The following is a 19,653-nucleotide window of genomic DNA, read 5'->3' as shown; positions in this document are numbered from 1 at the left end:
AAGTTTCTCCTTTTTCTATTGTTGAAAATACAAAATCCAGCTGTAGGGTTGAAGTAAACATAGCAGCATACCAAGTGCGATGAATGTGATCATTCTTTGTTAATGAATATACCTGTGTTTTCTTTATGGTGCAAGAGCAGTGAGCAGTGTTTAGCTAGCTGTGGCAGTAATGGATATATTTATTCCCTGCCTTGCAGGCTGTGTTACGTCAGGTGTTTGTAGGGAAAAAAGTTTCTTTTTTAAAGTGGAAACTACAACTAAAAATGGCAAGTGCTGCCATAATGTAAGAAGATAAAAAGACAACTTTTTGCCATGGTAATTTACAGCTCAGGAACGATCATTTTGTAAGTTTGTTCTGCAACTAGAGTTTTAACTAAAACTTTTAAAATCCACAAATTCTGTTCTTGGACTTCTTAGTACAAATCCAGAATGATCATTTATTGTTGAAGGAGCCACTGTGACATTTGCATTGAAATAAATTATTTGTAGTCACCAGTGTCCTGGCACACGCATGAAATTTGAAGCAACCCACACAGTTACACTGGGATCACAAGTGGGTTGCATCAAACTCTGTGCCCATCTTTGTTTTTGGTGTCCAAGGCTTGAGGCACTTTCCTCCCCTCCTGCCAATGGTCATTAGGGTTATACAGAGCAGTGTCAGGAGCATGTCAATTCCAGACCAGTGGTGGGTCAACCACAACTGTCCCTCATGAGGCTGTGTTCTCCACCAGCTCTGGGACACGCAGCTACCTGCAGGGACATTTTGAGGTTTGGTTGTGAACCTGCTCTTCAGGGTTCACTTCCCTAAGTCCTGAGGAGTCCTTTGCTACTGTCTGAGCAATACAAGTGTGTAGAGATTAAAGTGAGCAAAGCTGGAAAATTAGAAAAGGCTTTTTTCAACTTAGGTGGCCTACAAGGTCATCCAGATGTGCTAGCCTCTGGATTTACAGGCTAATTGGTTGCCTTGAAATTATTTTATGCCATAGGTTGAAATCTCTTGCCAAGGAGGTTTCCTGGTGACTTATCTGCTTTCATCTCTGTGGGGAACAGCTCTAGGTATGTGAAAGAAATATAAGATTTGCACAGATGGTCATTTTAACACACCAGCAAACGAGTCCTGTCCTACACTGTAGATTTATCTACCTTCCAGTGTTTCAAGACAATAATTTTACACTCAAAATTGATGCAGTCTTTATATGGCACTTGAGCAAACACAACCATAACCTTTTCCGCGTTGTCAGAAATTCAGAGCTATGATGAAAATATCTGCTCTGTGCATCAATGAATCACAGAATCAGCTAGGTTGGAAAAGACCTTTGAGATCAAGTCCAACCATTACCCCAGGACTGCCAAGACCACCACTAAACCATGTCACTGAGGGCCTCATCTATATGGTTTCTGAATACTTCCAGGGACAGTGATTCCACCGCTGCCCTGGGCAGGCTGTTCCAATGCCTGAGCACCCCCTCTGTGAAGCAGTTTTTCCTAACATCCAATCTAAACCTTCATTGGTGGAGCTTGAGGCCGTTACCTCTTGTCCTGTCACTTGTTAGCTGGGACAAGAAACTGACCCCCACCTCACTGCAGTCTCCTTTCAGGTAGTTGTAGACAGCAATAAGATCCCTCTCGAGCCTTTTGTTCTCCAAACTAAACAACGCCAGGTCCTTCAGCTGCTCCTCATCATGCTTGTGCTCCAGGCCCTTCACCAGCTTCGTTGCCTTTTCCTAGACCCTCTCCAGCACCTCGAAGTCTTTCTTGCAGTGAGGGGCCCAGAGCTGAACACAGGATTTGAGGTGCAGCCTCACCAGCGCTGAGTGGAGGGGGATGATCACTGCCCTGGCCCTGCTGGCCACACTATTGCTGCTACAAGCCAGGATGCCGTTGGCCTTCTTGGCTACCTAGATGGAAGTGAAAGTAATTGTAATTATATCATTCAGGCTTGCAGAATGTTCACCATGTCCCTGCATCTTCCCATGTTGACAGTCAATGGTTTATTTTTGAAGATAACAAGTGGTTCTTTATGAAGAGATGAAAAAGAACAAGCATGTTAGGTCAGAGAAAAGGGGTGTTATAATTACAGAAGACAAAACATATAATATGTAATAGTAATTATAAATATAAAAGACAAAAACCAAACATGACAAAGCAGGTAATTCTGGTGTCCTATCTAAATAATCTCATAACATTGGGGCCACTTAAATTGAAGGGTAGAAAAAACATTGAAGTGACAAACTGAAATTTTGAAACAGTATCATGAAGTTGACCTTTGAATCTTGCTGCTGCAAACATAACTATATACATGCATGGCAGATTTGAGAAGAGTCTGGTATTACCATGGGGAAAGGAAGCATCCATCATCATACAAAACAGGATAAACCCTCTATGATGGCATTCTTCATGCCTGAGAGTGCAAATGCCTAGGTATGCCATGGGTAAAGAAAACTGACAGTGGGCAAGATATCTCACAATGTTACAAGAATTGTATCCTTTCAGAATGTCTATTAATAGAGACCGTGCAAGGTCCCAGACCAAAGGAATACTGGCCCGACAAGGCCTCCAATAGTCCTACACTTAATAAGATCATTTCTGTCGTTCCCCAAAAAGCCTGATTTTAATGCTTACCCAATCTTACAGGCTCTTGATATTGTATGTATTAGTCTGTGGTCAGCCACACTTTCTGAGCTCCTCAAGGGTCTCTAGGACTAATTTCTGCAGCCACATCTCTACTTTCGAAGAGCAGAATCTTACCCGAATGCAGACCTTTTTTCTTTTTCCTTTTCCTTGAAGTTTTAGGTTCTGACTGTGCTCATCAGTTAAGTCAGCCATGGTAGGTTTGACTCACTGGTTGTGACAGCATGGCATTTATTCCTCATGAATATCACATTCAAGTCTGCATTGAAATCCAGATTTGCTTTCTACTCCCTCCTTCCCCTTCCCTCCCCCTCCCCAGCCCCCCACCCCCGCCTTGATGTTTTAGGACTTCCCGCTGCTCAACTTTTCTTTAAAAAAGTGCGTTTGCCAGCACTAGAATGAGTCTTGGCCCATCCAATCTGAAGGCACTGGGATGTTGAGGGAGGGAAAGAAAAAGTGCTTAAGAGCATAATTTCAAATGCTTTCTGCATGTTCCACGTTTGCCTATTCCATTTTCCCCTCCTCTTTCCCCTCCCCAGTGCAGACTCACGTCTGTCCACCCTCTGGTTCATCTCACCCGTCTCCCATCCAGGATGAGACGCAGTGATCTCCTTTGGAGCACAGTGTTTAGCGTGCTACACAGGCTCTGCTCACAAGGCTTCAGTTTATGTTCCTTCAGGGCCTAAAAGTCCAACTTTCTTTTCTGCCTTTTTTTTTTTTTTTTTTTTCTTATTAAAGGCTTACTCTGTCAGGTGAATTCCTGACACAAAGCAAATTGCTCAAATCATGAAGAATAAATCTGTGCAGTTAAAATAGAACCTGACTGTAAGCAATATAATATTCAATAAATCATCCATATCTCTGCAAAAAGCTCCATGGTGGACAGGAGATCCCATTTCTGATGTTCAGGCATAATAGCTGACTCCTCTCTCCAGTTCTTGCTTTAATGAGTTACGTGTGATACTGTGCAGGCAGAATAAGGTTTGTATGTTTTGCTTTGCCTCTTTGGAATTATTTTTTTCCATCTACTTCCCAGTACAAAGTGGAGAATTCTGTTCAGTTTTGTTATAGATTCATGCAGAGAATACCACAATTACCCACCTTGTTCTCATCAGTGGCAGACTAGTGGCTTCCTCCCTCATATTTGAAGGTACTGGTCATACATGAAAGTACTCCATGGTAGCTAGCTTTGTGGCTTGCTTTTGTGGGCCTGCAGAATCAGAATCCAAACTCAGAAGCACTGAGATATCTAGAGTAAGTGTTAGGATTAGCATTATCAATGTCACTTGTCAATGGCAAACTGATTAATTTTATGTTGGTTGTCTTCCTAGAGATGAGTCTTATTCCTGTTCATTTTTTAATATTACCTATTAAGGACCTTTCTTCCCTATGGCATAAGAAGAGTCTATAGCCTGTGTTTCACAGCATGCACAGTGATTGTTTCTGGCCCCAAACTTTTGGAACATAGAAGCTGAGTACTGGCTCATCAGAATGGAATAAAATCTACAGATTTGTTTCTAAGATGTACTTCAGATAATGTTTTTCTTAAAGATAATACATTCCTAGAAACAGGGCTTTCTATACTGAGAAGTACTGCAGCTGTTTCATTCTGGCTTTGCTCTATGAATTTGTCAATGATCAGAGATACGCCTAAATGTAATTGTGACAGCCCTGGCATTTCTTGTTGTTGTTGGCTTGCAGCAGTAGAATAAAAATGATGTAGGAACAAGAAGCGATCATAAAGCTATAATGAAGACCCGGTCACTGAGTCACTTTTTCCAGGTATCTAATTCATCTAATTTTTTTTCTCTTTGCAGATGACTCTGATCAAGTGCTTCTAGACTTGCAACCACTGGTGTGGTTCTATCAGTTCACTGGGCAAAATCTCGAATCTTTGTGTGGTGGCACCAGAGAGCCAGAGGGCACTGTTCAGAGTCCATGGTGTCCTGAAAGCAGATCCTCTGGGGGCCATGCTGAAATACAGGCCTGACTTCATCAAGTAGGTGAAGTGGACATATGGATGTTCACCTTTTCTGAAAGCCTGGCTGATAACAGCAGATTCAGTACATTCCTGAGGTCCTCACTGAGGTTGGAGCTCTGTGGCAGTCAGTCCCTGTCCTAAGTAGTCTATACTGAACATCCATATTTGACATGTAAGGGACAGAGATACAGAGATTTCATCTCAAAGGTTTTGTTAATTTATATGACCCTGCCAATGCAGAATTCAGTGTATGATCAGGATCTGGGGAATCAGCAGGAAAATCTTGGATGCTCTGAAGTTTTAGTCCAGTGCCACCTTTTCCAAATTATTATGCCAAATTTGATGGAAAACAACCCTTCTCTTCCTTTCTTAGCCCACACTCCAGTAACCACATTTCCCTGAAAACCTAGCCTCTGAGTATCTTAAAACCACACGCTGGCTCTTTAATGTGGCATATTTGTCTGAAAACTACTTTCCTCTCTGTGTGATATGGTGAGGTACAAGAAGCAGGAATGATTAGAAACGGCTGTTTTCCCCAAGCAGTTTTGCTGTGTTGTTTTAATTTAGTGTTCTTTTAATAAAGAATGAGAAAACAGTGACATTGATAAGACTGCATAGGAATAAAAATTTCTTCTATGTGTGGAAATTACTGCTGCAGAATGGAATTTCAACAGTCTTAGAAAAAAACAACTATTAAGCCAGTCTAAAATTTTCCCTTTAGTAGCCTTTTATTAAATTATCCTGTTGAATTCTGTCAGGATTTTTATCCTTTCACAATGTCATAGAATTTCCTGATAGAGGGCTGGACCTGTTTTTGCCTTCTCCCCTCCACGTCTCAAATTGTGTCTACAGCTCAAGTGAAGTCTAAAGCACTGTGATGCTTACTTTCCCTGTAGTCCTTTTTTTTTTTTAAGAAAAAAAGGCTGTTTATTGATAACCTGATTATTACCTCCTGCCATGGTTGAAAACTTTCTGGAACAAACCTTTTACAAAGGAAAATAAGTCTGATCAAAACATTTTGAAGGGGATATTTTAGGTGAGTGTGATGACTGCGAATTTCTCCTGGATTCCTTGATCTTTTGACAAAATGATGTTTTCTTCCTCTGTGTTAGTCTTTTTTGCTGGCAACTGTGGTCTCAGCGCTGGAGTGTGCCTCTATGGAAGGGAGCTGTCTATTGCACCCGGGTCACAGTCATCCCAGTCTCCCTTTTCTTCTCAAACCGTAAGTGAACTTCCATGAACCATTTAATGTCTCTGTTGCTCAAGTGGTCTTTCACTCATGCCCTGTGTGTGTCCCACTGCAGGCTGCCTGTAACAGCAGGCACTCAGCCACATCCTGAAAATACAAGAAGGTCAAGGGATGCTAATGTGACATTTAACAGTGCACATTACTGACAAGTGACATTTTATTGGTGAGGATCTCATAAAAAGAACAGTTTAACAAGAATCAGGAAGTGAACATACAGCTATAATTCAGAAAAAATGTGTACTCTTCCATTTTCTGATCGTTTCTGTCAGTAACTCATTTCTGCAGAGACTTCAGTACTAGTTAATTTGTGGCGGTCATATAAATAAAGGGAAAAAGAAGCAAAAAAGACTTCAACTTTTATTGAGGACCACTGCAGTTCTGAAATTTAGGACTATTTTTATCTAGCTAGACAAGTATTTTATCTTCTGCTTTCAGTCATTGTGCAAAATCAGTTTGAAAGTGGTCAAGTAATGATGTTACTTTAACTTTTGAGCAGTAGGCTTCTAGATTTGGAAGATATTTATGTTTTCAGGATGGAAACTAACACAATGCTAATGGACATTTTCCCAGTCGCAGGTCTGATTTGAGTGATTATTAAAATGACCTGAAATCTCACTGTAGTTGCTCCCATTTTCTTTTGTCATTTACCTATTTTGAGATATAAGTGGAAGACAGCTATGAATAAATGATTGTTCATACCTCATTTTCTAGTCAAGATGACCTATGTAAGGCAAAAAAAAAAAGAGGCTTTGTTAAATACCTGCATAAACAGGCTGATGTCCTTGCCTCTGCTTTTAAGTACCTCACTGAGGAAGGCTGACTTGCTGACGGGTGTTTGAAGCATGGCATTCATCAAACCACACCATCCTAACAGGCAGAACAGCTGCGCTTCAGGCAAACATAGAGATGGAGAATGGTAACAGGAGGAAAGAGCATGGCTGGTACTTTGTCAAAGGAGAAATCATCTTTCCCATCCCTTTAAAAGAACTGTACGTGTGTAAAATTCTAACATGTGCAAAAACACCAGGAAGATGCCAATTAAAAACACTGGATTCAATTTATTCAGCAAGCGCATGTTTTCAGGAAGGATTAGAAGGCAAAAAGTGGAGAGGAAATGAGAAACACCCTTGTCAAGGTCAGACATAAAGCAGAAGGGCTTTGCTTGTTTCATATCAGAGCGTGGGGGAAAATGGCAGGCCCCAGAAAATTGTATCACTTTCTAATCATGCTTGTGGCCCCCCAAACCACAGCCTACAATCAGGGACGGAAAATAACTGTCAGACAAATCTGCCTCATTAAAAAATCAGCATGTGACAGCAAGACACCCACAGATGGTAGGTTATTAGAGGATTTTTGTTTGCTTTAGGGCTAGGGATTATTTTTTCTCTTGAAAGTTGGCAGCTGTGGGCATCTTTCAGCAGGTGACAGGAAATGTAGCCTGTCTGTTCAATAAAGGACACCATTTTCACTTGATTCATGTGCTGTCACTCCAAAGAGTCCTCTTAATCATGCATGCTCCAGCACTGAAATGAAGTGTGATGTAAATCGCCTTCTGCTTTCAGTGTTCCTCCTAGCACCACCTATGCCATTTCAACAATTGATCCTGAAGATGCCCCAAAGGCACGACCTCTTGTTCACTTCCTTAATAATCTCAGTCAAATGCTAAGAATGTGTAGGAGGGCATAGAGAGCTATATCAACTCCAAAAAGTTGGTTTTTGTAAAAAACTCATCCCACCAGCATGCAGCGTATCTTCAAGAGTGCTGAGAAATATGCAGTAGTTAGTGGAGTCCTTTGAAAGCTGAGGCAGAAGAGGACAAGGAGTTCTCTCTTTTCACAGAAAATATAGGCAGAGAAAACAGAAAGCTGGAGAAACATCCTATTGATCACAGGCTGTTTAGGGAGAAACTCCTGTGCAGAGCTGCCAGAGCAGACTTGAGTCTGATTGTGCTGATGAAGTTTTGGAAACTGGACGCCGTTGGAAAGACAGACGTGAGTTGCTCACAGTTGTATCAGAGTTTCTGTCTGTCTAGTGCATATCTCTGTGCAATGGACATAGAGAGTGGCTAACTGTACCTGTTTGCTGGGTTTAGCTACATACTGCCCGAGCACAGTTTCAGCCATCCCTCCAAGGGTTTAGTGATTCCTAGGTCTTTCACTGGCTTTCCTGGATAGAGTCAGCTTCACAGTCTGTGAGCTGAAAGGGATTTCTTTGTGGGAATTTATATTAGTGTATAATTAGGCCAACTGACGTTTACAAAGGAAAAAAATAATTTAGGAAAAGTAGAGGTTTGCTTTGTGTTCAGTGTTTTTGACAATGAATAGTGGATCCTGTTATCATTAGAGAGTATGTGGAGAAGAGCTAGGAAATGTATTCGTTTCACAGTACTGAAAAGCTATATTCATGTGCATGGTAGGGCAAGATGAAGCTTTAGAAACATTAGAAATGTAATAGCCCATGTCTCAGTGTAGTGGTAAACTAAAAAAAAAAGTAAATATAAGGTGATATACCTGCTTAATAAATGACAGTAAACCAGCTTGATGGGCATTTCCAGTCGAGACATACAGTGGACAAAGTTCGTTTAACTTAAATTGGAAGTTGGTCAACCTTGTTTGCCTCATTTATTCTCACTATATACTACTATTCTCACTATACACTACTGCCTTTTCTGTAGTTTGGCCAGCCTCAGCAGGTTTCAGGCCCTGCGCAAATCTAAAACCAGCTTAAGATCACAAAGCTTATAACAATAACATGTCTTGAGTGATTTTATTTGTTTTCTGAACCACCAGGCTGCAGACAGGTTTTGTTTTCTGGCTTAAGCTTGTAAGATAGAAGACACACATGGACACACACATAGCTTTCATGCATAAAAGGGGATAAGTGAAGATTTTTCTTGTTACTGCTTTAGTCCACTTGCTCAGGCTATGAGGAAATATACTAAGCCTGCATAATAAACCTGACTGAAGACTGGATTTTAAACCCACACATGTTTCTGTGACAATAAATGTCAGCCTGGAGTCATTTATCACTGATGCCCTTGTTTATGCCTGCTATTATATACTTGAATAGCAGCTCATCTATGTTTACAAGTGATTCAGAGGTTATTAACATAAAAATTTACTCCTCCTTTGGTTTCCCAAGGTTTTACCTTTCTTTTTCCTGCCTAAATCCTCAACTGTGAAATCTATTTAAAATTTTGCATCTCCTGATGGCACAGTACAAATTCATATACCAGCCAAATAACTACTCATTCCATGTAATGTCAAATAAGCCCGTTTGTCTTATTTTGAGATCCTTTGTTTTCTTTACATTTTTCTGAACTGAGAGGTCTAAAAAAAATTATGACATTTCAAAACTGGTATTTATCAAAAATAAATGTTTGAAAAACTTCATTTAGGCAATACTTCTATAAAATTTTCTTTATTATTCTTAAAATGCTCACTCAACAAGCCCCCAGTTTTCAAGAAGAAAATATAGTTGTCCTTAAATAGTGCTAAATCTTGTTCAATAAAATACTGTGTAAGTAGAAGGCACACAGTGAAGTTTAAGGATGGAACATAACAAATAGGAAAAATGAGAAAGGATGGGCTTAAAATATTCATATTAGAAGTCGTTTGAATGTTTTTTTCAGCTTTTTGCTTGAAAGCCGTGTACTGGTCCTAGTTTTATAAAGGGTTTTGCATATATAAATGCAAGAACATTGCTGTGGAACCTCTAAATGCAGTTTCTGAGTATGATACTTCAGATTACTGCTTAGCATCCAAACATGACAGCTAATGACTTCCATACTAACAGCCCTTCAGTGGACCACGTCACCTGCCCACAAGCTGATGGAACAAGGCAATGGCTCCACAAAATAGACCCCATTTCCAGCCTGCTTAACCTAATCCCAAGCTAAACCTCCGTATCTAACAGAGTGCTCTGATGTTTGTAAGAACTGGGGAAGTCAGGTCAAGTTAAAAAAAGCAGTGTTGTCTAATCTTTGTCTTGTTTGTAGGTATTGTGGAAGACTAAGCTCATTACACCACTGGCTACTTCTATCACACAAAGTTAAGTAGGATCCATTGTCAGAAATGATGGTTTACTTAAAAACTTCTATTGACATTACCTGGTGCAGTTCTGCTGCAACATGAAGTTAAAAGACATGAATACAAAGCGTTTTCTAGGGCACATTTCACTGTTTTAGTCATATGGCACAGGGAAAATAACACAGTCTAAACAAAGTAAAATCTATTGGGCTGTAACTCGGCTTTATACGTTTTCTTAGACAGGAAAAGGCTCTGAAAACTAAGTTGACACTGCTTTATGATTTGATATTTAACAGCTTGCCCTCCATATGGAAAAACTTTAGAATTTGACTGGAAAATTTAACCCTTTTTTGAGACATTTAAAGATTTATCAGAAAACTTGCTCTGGTCAGTATTTTCACACAGCAAATTTTTAAAATAAAGGAAAAGGGTTGTTGCTAAATTCTAATATTATTCTAATAGTTAAACTCTAATATTATTTGGACCAGCAGTTATTGTAAATAGCACAGCTACATTAAAATTAACAGAGCTCTCTGGATTTATACCATGTAAGAATATGACCTGAAAAAAATTGAAAGTGCAAAATATATACAGGATTCCATTAGTTTAATCCCTGTCAAATGCTAATAGTTTTCTCCCAAATGCAGGGTTGCTAATTTCCCATTATGGTTATTTATCTACAAGCCACTCTCCACAGTGCTTCTTTGTAGTTTTTCTTCCAAAGGAAATAAGACTTATGCGATTGCATTGTCTGTCTCTTTTGGAAAGCAGATGAAAGGGGAAAAGCAGACAAATAGCATGTGAGCTGGGAGACCAGTTTCAGCCAAACCTATGTATGACAGGAGGTAGAGCAGCCTTTAGAGAAACTGGCACTGACTAAAGAGATGCCCCACTGAGATGGGCTGGCAGGTAAAAAGTATTCAGGAGCAGCTGGGGTTGGCACGCCTGCAGAGGATAGCCATGCAGTACGCACAGTGCTCCAGTTCAGCCGCAGTGCAGGTTGTTCCCCATGGCACAAAAGACATTATGCAGGATGCCAGGGATGGAGGGACTTCAGAGGAATGTAAGAAACAGAAAATAAAGATTTACAGTTTGTGCTGCCAACCAAGCACCTTGCACTTTTTTTTTTTTTTTTTGGTCCCTTTTTTTGTTTTATTTTTTTTTATTTGGACTTGGAGGGGGAAGAAAGGGAGTGTATTTTTAGAAGGACTAGGATCTTCTGATAAGTACTGAATAGGGCTTCCTCCTGTCCCACATGGATGCCATACTCTCATGCTGTTTTTTTTGAAAACCAAGGCAGGCACAAGCTCAACGAAAATGATTCAAATATTCTTCTATTTTTTAACCTATAAGCCACAGCTTTCTTACTTTGGTCCACCATAAAACAAATGGGGAAAAAAAAAAAGAATGGAACAAGACAGAATCTTTGCTATATTTCAGATTAGGATGAAATCCGTGCCTGGAGGGCCTCTGAGGCTTTCCAGCTTTTGTTACTTTGTACTAGTTTTGAATGCTTTGTTTTGTTAAGCCATTATTTTTCAAGCCATTTCATTATTTTCTATATGCACTTTACTCAATCCTAAATCTGTCCCTATCAAGCCAAGCGTATATGCCCAAAGAAAACACATCTTTAAGACACAATATGGCAGTGATCCTATTTAGATACATACTTCAGTTTTCACACATAAGTAGTCCCACTGAGTCTGGAGCTTTTGCAAAATCAAGTGTCTTGAATAAAACTTCGCGCAATTGCAGCCAAGAAAAGAGGGACCTTTGGACTCAAAGCTCTGTCCAATGCTCTGCATGTGGCTTTCAGCAAGTCACTTTACCTCTGTTGTCTTCAATTTCCAAATATTAAAATAGCAGCTACTATTCTGATCATGCCTGATATTAGCAACATGAAAATTGCTAGTATTATTCTAATGCTTGGAAATGGAGCATTCAGTACCGCACTGAGGAAAGGTTGCAAGTGCATAGGCTTGTTGTAACTGGGAATACCAAGGGAAAGAAAACAGCCTGAAGTAAGAAAGTAAAACCAGGAGAACAGTAAAACTGAGTAGAAGATGTTGAAAACAGAAGACCAAGTAATGTCCTATGTGTTAAAAAAATATGCAAATAACAGGGAAGGTGAGCAGAAAGTTTGTTCACCTTGCAAGACAGATTTATGAAAACCTAAATCAGCATGATTTCAGGCGGGAATATAACTGTTTACTTACCTTCACTTGTAAATTTTACTAATATCTAATCATTTCTTAACCATGTAAGATAATGTAGGAAACACCAAAACCTCTTTCCACAATGACTAACAGCAGAAGTACTGTTCTCAGATATTTATCTTAGTTTTGGAAAAAAAAAAAAAAAAAAAAAGAAAAGCCAACAAAAAACAAACCAAACCGAAACAGATTTTGAGGGAGTTGAAATACAGTTTCTCATTGCACTTGAATATTAACGAAGTCCAGTCATACTCACACTTTGGAGAGTGACTGATGCATAAAGCAGAAAATGGTAATATATTTATATGAAATGCCAGTCCGAGTCCCAGGTTTTTAAAGCCTCCCTCACTATGTATCTCCCGTGGAGTTTCACCTTCACTTTTAGGTTTTTTTCTATTACTTTTCTCTCCTAAAGACTCAAGTCAAGACTCCTCAGCTAATGCTGTCTTACTCCCATTTCCCACCTTGATCTTAAAGTATGAAGTCCTGTGAAGCCCATTGAAATAAATTGGAACAGCTATTCTACTTTTTCATGAGAAAACACTCATTTTCGATTGAAACCTCCTTTGTTCTTTTTTATTGCATTTGAGGAAAACCCACAGGTCTTCAGCACCATTAGTGTGTTGTATGGTCATTGTGGGTAATACCTATTGGTTTAAAAGTAATCGCAAAATCAAAATGGTTATTTCACAAGAGAGTAGAGAGTGTTTTTCAGTCTCTTTTGCAGGTAAAGAAATGCCTGTTGCTAACTTAAGCCTTACTGCTGTTCTTGGTATCGTATCGTTACAAAAGGCTTAGTTTGGGCTTCTTTTTTAAGGCAATCTTCCTTTCTAAAGGTTGATTGAAAACCTGATGGGAATCTTTTCATTATCTTCAAGACTTCAAATCATTTTTTATACTGAAGATGTCAGTTAGCTTTTAAACTAGGCTGAAATCCTTCTTGATCTCTATTATTATGTTGAATAGAGACACTTTGCTAAATGACAGAATCCACAGAAGCTGCCTTATTTTATAGAGGAGTTGGGGGCCTCTCAGCGCAAAGATAGATGGCAGTTCTGAAAACCAGTTTTCTTAGAGGCACTTTCTAGTTAGCCTTCCCAGAAAAAAATCCAAAACCTACCATTAATTAGATATGCATAACAATAAACATTGAACTTTTTGAAGAAATAATGAATATGTAGTTTTAGAAAATAATGAATATTAGTCTTAGACCAATTTCCAGATATCCTTAAGTGTCCTTAAGCAACACGAGGTCAGTTTTACATGTGACATCTACAGAAAGGGAAGAGGAAAACAAACACCTTCCTTACTCAAATGCCCTTGGGACCACACAGACCAAATTACCAGGTTAGCTGGGATATCTCAGCAATAATGTTTGTGGTTACTCACCAGTAAAACACGCACTTGAGTTTCACTTACTTCTTTTGCAATTTAAAGAATTCACAAGCATGAGATTACTGAAGTGCCAGAGACTATTTACAGTAATGAAGAGGGCACTACATCTTAACCTGTGCTTTCATTTGATCATGGAGGGAGAGCCCACATCAGCGTAACATGCACCAAGAAAGAAGAAATACAGGTAAATATTTTTTAAACTGGAGTGGATATTGCTGTAATCATCCTTACGCACAGAGATCCTTGCATTCAGCCTACTGTTAAATTCTGATGAATGAATTTGAGACTTTCCATGTTTATTGGGTCAAAGCCAATCTGCTGTGCCTGATAATGTAAGTGGATAAGGAGCTATTAATGTGACTAATCCGTACAAATGGATTGATGTTTTGTGATGAGCTCTCAAAGTTTCAGTGAGATAAAGCGTGTAGTAAGATACAGGTCAGTACAGAGGAACCAAAGTACTGGAATCTGTCCTGTTTTTGAAGTCTGGACTATGGCAAGGGTATGATTGCCACAGCACGGGAGTAAGGCCAGCAAAACTACTTCAATAGTGTGATCACCTTAGCAGTGCTTACTTGTAGGCAGTCAGATGGGTAGTAGTATTTGGTACTGGTCTTTTGGACCTATTAAGAAAGAACATTTGCATAAGAAGAAGTGGTTAGGTTTCTTCTTCCCTGGGCTTCAGGACACCAGAGGATCAGACAAAAAAGACAAAGCCGTGTGTGTGGACCAAATATCTCCAGTGCTTCCACGTTGAGGAAATAATTTTCTAAGCTGTAAGGGACATCATTCTTTTTTTGCTTGCGATGCCTGTTTCATGGAAGACTACACCTCCTGACACTTTCTGGCTGTAGATTCTGGAAAATGTGTGGCATTACAGGACCTTCCAAAAGCTGGGATTTTTAGGAAAAAGTTAAAACAGAGAGAAAAAGAAATGAGTCATCTTTGCTAAATGAGTTACACTTTCAAAAAGATGTCTGTGTGTGTGTGTGTGTGAGAGTAGAAGTGAGTCCAGAGATCAGACTGTGATTTATTAAGAAGACATGCTGAAAAATCTTCACCTTATAGTTAAATTGCTGTCATATATTTTCCTTTGTGTCATCTTGTCCATATTACGGTTTAAGGATATAATAACTCAGTCCCTTGGATTTCCTCCTAGATTGAATTCACATTTTCAGGTGAGTTAAAAAATCCTTTGCAGAGGGCTTGGATAATGTCTGTACTTTACTTCAACATTGCCTGGTTTGGGGGTTTGAGCTGAATGTAAAACTGCTCTGTGTCTCATGCTGACTGTGTGCACAAAGCTGTGTTTTGGACTACATTAAAAAAATGGAGCACACTTTAAAAACAGGGCTCTGTGATCAAGTGCCTGTACAGTAAATTAATAATGTAGGTTTAGAATTAATAAAAACTCATCCAGCTACTTATTTCCCTGCTGAGGGAAAAAAAAAAAAAACATAAAAAGGAAGGAAAAATGCCAGCTATATTAGTTTTCCGATCTATATCTTTTGCAAAAAGGTGATGGTAAAGCTTTCAGAGATGGTCCTTAAAAACTTGGCATGTTTTCTCTGTATATGCGTGCATAAATGCACATTTTTAGTAGTGGACAGAAAGAAAAGTCAACTGAGAAGAAATAGGATTTAAAAAATGCCCAGATCTGACATGACAATGCAGATGTAGCTGATAACAGTGTTCCCCCTATTCAAACAAGCATTGCAAGACAGCTGCCTAAAATTCCAGATGTTCCAGTCCTTCCCTCACCAGCTTCAATGAAACATAACTTGTAAACAGTACAGTACACTCTCCACAGAGATAAATCAGATGAGGAATGTCTAACTGTGTGGCTGAAGAGCTTTGTCAGGACATGAGAGGGATGGATAGGAACACCCTCGCCAAAGTTTTCTTTTTTTTAAGTTTCCTTTCCCCTTTTCTCCCTCTCCATCTGCCAATTTGTATTTCATAACATGATGAGTTACAGAAGGTTGTGAACCAGCGCGGCGTGGCCTTACCTCATACCCCTGTGAGAAGGCTGAATGCAAAGGCTGTGTGCCTAATTCCCCAAGTACAGCACGGGTCATAACCTGTTATTGTTGTTTGGTTGTAGTGGTGCCAGAACAGACATTTTTCTTGTCTGGATTCCAGAAATATATCTCACAGCTTGCTCTTTTTTTTCTTTTTTTTTCATTACTTGGCTAGTCTGTTTTCTCAGCTTACACTTTCCCCAGTACTATCGGTCGCTCCATTGGCTACTAGACTGTTGAAATCTGCTGCAGTCATTCCCCTCATGATGATGTGGGAGAATATAACCCTGCGGCAGGGGAATTACTGGATCTGAATAGTAGAGGGAAAGAATTACACATGCTTTGTGCTAAGCTGACCGTTGGCTCACACACTATTGCTATTTCTCCAGAACTTTCCCCTTGCTGTCCCTGCACAATCCTGAAAAGAAAAAGAAAGAAAAAATAAAAGACTGAGTTTTCCAGGATTCTTTCCTGGTGAAATCACCTTGACTGTAAATGGAAAAGTGAGAGGGTGGGAGAGCAGCTCCATGTGTGCACTGATCAGATGTGAGGGATCATCCCTGCCTTGTTGCTGTGGCAGGCTAAGACCCATTTCATCCTTCTCACAGTCCTCATTTGTTTCTGTAGAGAAGCTGAAAAACAGTGAATTGTAGTGAATGGTAGGAATATTTTTCTAGGTGATTACATGTCTATAAACCCACCTTGTATGATATTCAGTGCATGTTGCTAGGCAGAGATGTGGTGAAAGGACATGGAACCTTGCAAGAAAGCAGACATCTTATACACAAATAGTTATTTCTTTTAGTATTTAGATATACTCTTGTTTTTGTGCTAAGTGTTAGGACCACTAGGTGTTTGCATATGATGCCAAACCATACTTATCTGGAAGAAAATGAGGAAAAGACTGGGTCACTTTTAAAAAAAGCTGTTCTTTAGTGATGTTACTGACCCTTGGAGGAGTGGATTTCAGTTGCAGAGAGTAAGAAAAATTTGCAATGTCTGAGCTTGGTCAAGCCGTACCAGATGCATGGATCTGATTCCAGTCCTTCCTGGATCCCAATTTTAAGTATGACATGAAGCACAGGAGATTTTGCTGTTCTGTGTCTTTTCAATGGGAGAAAAGTAAAGTCATGTCTTGAAATTCAGCTTGATTTCATTTTAAGCATAGCCTTTGCTTTTTGGGGTAGCCAATGAAGTTTCCAGTAGTTAATCACAGACATACAATTTTTTATTTGTTTTTGGTTTGGGGGTTTTTTTGGGTTTTTTTTTTTTTTTTTTTCATCTCATGTTCTGGATTCAACAGAATGAAAGAGAAACTCAGCTTCACTGACTTAACACTTCCCACAAATACTTAAAATGTTTTACCTGTGGACAAACTATTGAACAATGACACAGACATACCACAGGGGTTCAGTATCGAGACCATTTTTTCTTTTTTTAAGTATTCATGAATGCTTCAGCCAAGTTCTTCGTATCCTGGAGTCTTAAGTGATGACCTATCAGGCTGGAAGTCCAGCAAAGCTTGGATGCAGTGCTGGCCATATAAGCTCTCAGGGATAAGGGAGGAGCAGGTCTAAATGAAAGTAGCTGTTCTGTAGCAGCCCTCAGGAGCTCCAATGGAGAGAGGAGCAGTGGATTTGTCAATGCAGAGGGGAGAATTGTGCCACTGGGATTCCTGGAGGAAGCAGGAAAAGGAAGGAGAAAAGAGGTTGTGGGGAGAGTGACACTCTTGCTTATCCCCCTTTGTGCAGTAGCCTATCCATATACTCAAGTCTAGGAGACAAGTGTAATTCAAATTCCCAAAGGAAAACAAAAATTCATTCAAATATAATTATACTATTACAAACTGAAAGGCTAATGGAACAGCTTAGGACTGCCTCCCTGCATTTTTCCTTCTGTCTTAATTTGAAGATAGAGATCTCAGTTAAGAAAAGAAAACTTTAGAGATTTTACCAGAACCTGAAAATAACATTATTTATGGATAAGAATGATTTATATTGATGTGAGAGAGAGTGCTGAAGATTCTGGGCTAGATATTAGTTTCTGGGAAAGCTGGAAAAATAAAGAGGCCAACCAGTATCACGTCCAATTCTTTTTATAAATGATTTTTGACATGCTAAGCAAAAATCTGAAAGGCACTTTGCAGACACAAAGCTCCTCTCCAGGAAAGTTAAATGTCTAGATAAACAAGACATACAGTCAGCTATAGATGCCCGATGGAGAAGCAATTTACTTCAGAATAAAACAGATCAGCGGCGAAGGTCAGAGGAGAAAATCAGGTGTCCTAGCTGCCTGAGGTAAAAAATAACACTGACTCCCCAGATATATTCATCTTGTCTTTGTCACATTGTTGGAAGAGTCTAGAAAAGGATGATCATTTGGAAACAGCTTGGAGGAAGCCAATGAGAACAAACTGAAAAATGTAATTGATGAGAGAGAGCTACACAAACAGGAGCTACTTAAATCTGCAAGAAGGATAGCAAGGGGGAATAGAGCAACACTCTAATGTATGAAAACCTGCTGCAAAGAGAAAAGGAGTTATTTGCAGTGCCTTCTACTACAGATGCTGAAGAGTAGGAGGAAGGAAAGAAGACTCAGGTTCAACATGAGGAAGAACATTCTCATGGTAAGAAGGGAGAGCAAATCTAAGAACTGACTGGACTAAGAGTCACACTTTTTCCGCCCACTAGAAATATTTAAAAATCATCCCTTAAGATGTCAGGAATAGTAGGAATCATTGGTATTTCCCTAAGGCAGCTGTATACATTAGATGACTCCTTAAGGCCCCTTCCATCTCACCCTCTATGTCCTGAAATTCTTAGTAAGAGCAGTGTTGTCTGTTGCATTTTAAAACCCTTTGAGATTCCTAGATAGAATATGCTCTAGAGGAAAAGCATGGTAATGATTTTATTACTGTGCATCTGTGCATAAATCATATTATGTATATTTATGCCTAGAGGTGAGGAAGTGAACTCTTCTAGTGACAGTTCAACAGCTAAGGAGCTGATATCCTCCTCTTACCTTATTGCCTGTTTGTGAAAGTCACTTGGTGTCACACCTCACAGAATTTAGGGGGGAATAAAATGGAGGAGAGTGCAGCATTATTCCTAGGCACACAGGCAGAGGCTGCCTCATGCACAGCGGCCAATATATTTCTCTATTTCATGAGCCAGGGGAGATCCATGTTAGCAGGGCATAGCCAGCAGTCCTGGAACTGTCTTGCAGCACCTTCACATTTCTTTGCAGTATGTAGAACTTTGGTGCTTGATACCAGTGCATTTTCCCCATTGGGTAATTCTTTCCTTCATGTGTAGGATGTCAGTGGCCAGCGTTTCCTTCCTTCTTCCTCTTGATGCTGCTATGTTGTCACCCACTGCAAAGGCATTCTGTAACTTCTGCTTTATTTCTGCATGTGTTTTTGGCTTCAAGTGTCAATAAATGCTAACCAGGAGTTGAGACCTGCTGTTTCAGTTGGTTGGCTGTGTTGGTGCCCATTCATAACAACCAGTCTGCCTAAATTGTCTTTTGGTCCCCGACCACCCCATTTTATACAGGAAAGGTTTCTGCTCTGCACTGAAGAGGAGAAATTGCAAGGGTTTCTCTCCTTTTTCTGGGAGGGAAAATCAGAGGACTTAGATCATCCATCTAGTCAGTGCTCCTTAATTCCCCATTTGTGTGGCTGTGTGAGAGCTTATATCTTTAACTTCTTAAGTTGCATAGGACTGAAGAGTTAAAGCTTCATCTCAGTTTCTATGACTTCTTTCACTAAGCAGTCAGAGGCCTGGGAGAAATCAAAGGCTAATAGCAGGAACATTTTCAAAGCATCACACACGTTATGGACGGCTGGTGGAATAAGAGAGACAAACAGGGGAAGGCAGTGTTTAGTGAGAGATTCTATCCCATTGTTGAAAACCAAATATGGTTTATTCTTCCACTATGGAACACACTCATTAAAATAGACTTATTATTCCTCATGGATAGACACTCTGCCTTGCTCCATTCACTTTGGAGGGGCTACACTGAATTATGCTTCTAAGAGCCTGACAAATTATAAGAATGATCAGGTAATACCATCTTATTGTACTCCTTGCATTCCTAGAGCATAACATTACAGCCAGATGTTCAGACACAGAAG

The sequence above is a fragment of the Psittacula echo genome (assembly GCF_963264785.1).
Source record: "Psittacula echo genome assembly, chromosome: Z".
NCBI classification, from domain to species: Eukaryota; Metazoa; Chordata; class Aves; order Psittaciformes; family Psittacidae; genus Psittacula; species Psittacula echo.
This window is presented reverse-complemented; position numbering follows the sequence as displayed.